The sequence below is a fragment of the Centruroides sculpturatus genome, unplaced genomic scaffold, assembly GCF_000671375.1.
Source record: "Centruroides sculpturatus isolate CEXI.00-Female unplaced genomic scaffold, Cexi_2.0 scaffold59, whole genome shotgun sequence".
NCBI lineage: Eukaryota > Metazoa > Arthropoda > Arachnida > Scorpiones > Buthidae > Centruroides > Centruroides sculpturatus.
Genome location: NW_019384301.1, coordinates 1212417 through 1217707, shown reverse-complemented (window position 1 = coordinate 1217707; position 5291 = coordinate 1212417).

Genomic DNA, 5291 nt, shown 5'->3' with positions numbered 1-5291 from the left:
CAATTATTTGCTGCTTCGAAATTTGATTCAACTTCCAACCATCTGAAATTTCAAATAAATAATTAAATAAATAAGATATTAATGGAAAAAATCAAGAACACGGTAGGAGGAGAAGGAAGAAGAGGAAGAGGAGGAGGAGGAAGAGGAGAAGGATAGTTCTAAAAGATCATTTTATTAAAATTTAACATAATATAATTGAAAGGCTTTTTGAATATTTAAAAATTACTGAAAAATAATGTCTTCTCTAAAATATTACATGCTTTTTGTACTTAAGTAGCCTACATAATAATTAAATCAATCAATAATTAGGAAATTCAATCTTTTTACAATTATATAATTGGTATACTATTAAATTTTTAATAGTATGCCAATTAAGAGAACCTTTGAAATAATTAGATAACTTGGGCTAATTATTTTTAAGTAGTCATAAATTTAGAAAATAATTTTATATGTACAGTACAGTACCGTACATATATATAGTTTCAGTAGAAATTAGTAATTAAATTTGGAATTACATACATCTTAAAGAATAAGGTATTGAATCATACGCAAAGTAATCCTCTTTTATAACTTAACACATAAGAAATGTCGGCGCTATTCTAGACAAAAAATTTGGAAAAAAAGCAGAAAAAATTTGCTGTATTTTATTTGATGAATTGCAAATTAGTTTTTCTTCAGATTCTTCTATTCGTTTCGTTACCGATCAACATTAATTATAAGATATCGGACAGATAAAAATAAAAGAAGAAGAAAAAAAAACAGAATCAAAGGCGCTCTGCTTTTCATCGCTACTGTAATTAATATATTGAGTTATCTCCAGTTTTCTATTTTTGTTTTATAAAAATTTTAAATTTCTTTAACATAGTNAAAGAAATAGTTTAAATAAATATTATACGATTATAAACTTTAATTAAATTACCAAAAAATAACGTTAATATAAAAAATAATTTTTTTTAACAAAGTTACTGAAAAACTAACCGATTAATGTCTTAGACTTAATTATTTAATATATTTTTTTCTAGTTATATATTTAATTTCATTAAATTTAAAGTTATTGAATTTTCCAGTTCATTTCATTGTTATAAATTAGCAATAATTGAAGTTTTTATCGTCATTCTAATTTTTGTAAAATAATATCTTCCAATTTTTTTCTCTACATAATGGAAGATTTATTGCACATTTCATTTAAGATAAAATTGATTTATGGAAAGAACGAGTAACTGAACCGAATTTATGAGAGTAAACATTGAATTATTAATTTCTTTTATAGTTTTATAGTGTATCTATAAATGAATTATCGCATTTTAGTGATAAACTTTGTTTACAAATTTTAATGCTTTCACTCTTTCTTTTTCTTAAAAAGAACATTATCAAAATCAAAATATTAGTAATTAAAAATAATAATGTTAAGTGAAAAGTTAATTACATTTCTAACTTGAAGATGTTTTTGATGCGTATTAAGGAATAAATATCATCTGGGATTCATCCCATGCTTTTAAAGTGTCAAAAACCATTATAAATTAACACAAAACTTTATAATGAGTCAATTTATCGATTTTTTTTCTTAAATAATAATATTTAAGTTATTTAATATAAGTAAACATATATTTAATTAATATATTAATTATTAACACTAATTGTTATGAAATGTTGTCGTCTCCATTCTCGTTTGTCATGTTTCATATCTTATATTATTTTTTCTCATTAAAAATAAACACAGAAAATTATTACATACAAAATTCTTATTTTGACAAGAAGCATATTATTTGTCACACATCTTATATAATAATCAGAAATATTATAAACATACCTTTATTTGTTAGATTTATACATTGAAAATAGCTTAATTATCAATTTAATTAGTCTGTATCGGGAATTAATTAATAACTCATATTGCGTTGCCAGAAATAAACTTTAAACCTTTTATCTAAATGTTAAAGTTTAATTAATGTAAATACAGAAGATTTCCTACGTAAAGTAATGTTTCGGAGTATTTTCTTTATATTTTATAATTTATGAAAACATTAGAATTAATTTGATAAGTACATATAAATGTTATTTATTTATTTACTTACTTTCAATTATTCATAAACAATTTAGATTTTTTAAAATTATTATTATAAATACATAAATAATTTATAAACAACAATATTTATTTTACTGTATATCTAGAGAATGTATTAATGAAGAAATATCTGTGACAGTTATAACCTTATAAGAGGAGGAACTGATTAGTTGAGACGGTTAAGATGTTAGCCTATTATTCTGAAGAATCTAACATTGAATTCTGACTAGCAACCTCAGAAATTTTTCGGGGGTAGAAGCCCCGTTTTCGTTATTCGACCCCCATTGTGGACCTATTTGAATCCATGATAAGTATGAAAAATTCCTCTTAGTACAATACTTACTACAGGGCGAAAGTGACAAAAAAAATAGGTTAGGTTAGGTTAGATTAGCCCTATAAACAATACAGTTGACCCCCTATAACACTGTTGATAATTCCGTGTTATATGAATTCCATGTTGTACGAGTCATTTAGATTTTACAAATACTTGTGCTGGGCTGTGAACGGCTCACGTATTTGTAAAATCTAAGTGACTCGTACAACATGGAATTCATATAACACGGAATTATTAACAGTGTTATAGGGGGTCTACTGTACTTTTTATCTGCAATTAGAGAGACTTTATAAACACTTATGCACATTATCTAGATTTAACAATAGAAAAANTTTTAAAAATATGCTGAAATTGCAATTAATTTTTAATGTTATTGGTGAATATTTTAATTATTAATAGAAAAATAACATTAACTTAAGTATTTATTAATAACACTAATATTTAGACAAGAAATTAAGCATAGACTCTTAGAACATGCCAAACATTCCAATTATATAAATTGCTAAGACTGTGTTATACTGTTATTTTACTGATAGAGTAACTTTTATTCTGAAATAACATTATAATTGCCATATGCCTAGGTAACAATTACACTAACTCTACTAAACAATTGTAGTGATTACATTTTTCTACAATAAGCTTCAGATTCATCGAAATACAAATAAGTGTATCTTGATATCTTAAAATAGAGAATATTTGAAATATTATCGAACAAATACTTTAAATTTTGTTTATGAAATGTATATTTTTTCTTTATTTTTATGTTTTTTTTATCAATAATTATGTGGTTTATGATTGTACCTTGACAAAAGTTATAATTCATTTAAGAGATCAAATCGAATGTCTATTTTTTTCTACTTAAAATTAAATAATATTTATAAAAATTATTTTATTTTACAAATGACTTTTATAGTAAGATCTTACGTTTTAATGTTCTATTGTATCTGTAAATTGTTTAAATTACATTCAATATCAATTCTATTGCTGTGCAATAGGTGGGGGTGGATTTGAATATAAAGTAAACTGCAGTAATGTGTCTACAACTAGAGCCTCACATTTTTTACATGTAACGTTATTTGATAGAAAGGAAAGGGTCTTTTAGATTTGTTGTAGCCATAAGCTATAACATATAAGTGTAGTCCTGTCAATTAGATAAGAAAATGATGCTAAATATCTAAACTAAGTTATTATATAATGAATGTCTTTCTTATTATCATAATAAATCTAAAGAAATGTTTGAAAAGAATACAATTTGTTCTTAAATAGTATCAATTAAGAACAAAATATATTCTTTTCAAACATTTGTTTAGAATTATAATATTATGAATTCATTTTAGAATATTTTAACTATCTTGTTTAATATTAACAAAGCTCAATGTAAGTAATATGTAAATGATATTTACAAGTATAATGCAATTGAATAACTGTTTTCAATCTTATTATAGTATTGAAGAAAAAATTTATGCACAGTAATTTATTTTTAAAATTTTTTGATTTATGTATTGTTTTTGGCATATAAAGTAGCCATTGTTTATGATAAGGAACTTGATCTCTAACAAAAATATGCCAAGAAACATCATCTTGTTGTGGCAGTCAACTTTCATAAGTTGATTGCCAAACAATGCAAATGTTTCCTGACTTGTGTATGATATAAATAAATAATATTAGAGCTAGTTTATAAAAATATGTACTTTAGTAAATGAAAATAATATGAATTATTATTATATATGTGAAATGAATAAAGAATATATTTTAACTGAAGTCTGTAGAAAAATATTGCGGATATTATTTAAAATAAATAAATGGTAATTATAAATAGAAAGTATTAAGAATTTATAATTATAAGAATGTTTCTCTACTAAATTATTTAATATATATATATATATTTAAAGTTTATGAATTAGATAAAAAGAAATATATAATATTTAATTTAAAAATTTTAAAGAATAAATTTTAAATTAAAATGTTATCTTAATAATATATCACACGAATGGGCATTATTATTTTATATTTACTTTAAATAAAATCCATCAAAATAATCCCCATTTCTTCTTTATCTCAGTACATACAATTGATAGAATAATCAAATTATCTATTAAATAAGAAAAAAATTTGATTGTTTTAAGAATTATAAAATAAAATTACTAAATACATTCGAAATGTTTTTATATTTCTATATTTTGACGATATTCCTTTATAAAATATAAACTAAAATTTCATAAAATTTAAATAGATTATAGTTTAAATAAATAAAATTCTTATATTTGCTAAAATATAATTAAATTTAAAATTTGGCATGGATTCTAATTAGTTTACTTAGTTTTTAATTTAACATAAATAAACTTAATTGTTTAAAAAAAAAGAAATAAATACTTTAAGGCTTACAGTTGCATTTATCCATTGAATCGATTCACTACACAGAAATTTATCTCCTAAATTGCTGAAACTAAACTTTCAAGACGAGTGTATTAATTATTATTGCTAAATATTTTGTTGAATTACATTTCCACGAGTCATTTCATTCTAAAATTTTGGCTTATTCAGTTCTTTGTAATTTTAACTTTTAACATAAAATTTATATAATTACAGAAAACTGAATCAGCAGAATTTTGGAATAAAATCATATATTTTTATAATAAAAATGTTATAATGTAGTAATGAGTTATTCCCTTTTAAAATATTTACATACAACTAAAATAGTTTCAGTGTTTTGATATCTAATTTGAAAAAATACATTTAAACTAATACAGAAAATGTATTTAATAATAAATAAATATTACAATTTGTTAAAAGCATTAAAACAACACTTAATTAAATTTAAATAGAATAAAATCATTTTAATTTCAAGTCATTTCTTAGATCTTAGAATTTTATCAGCTTCTCTAAAACCCT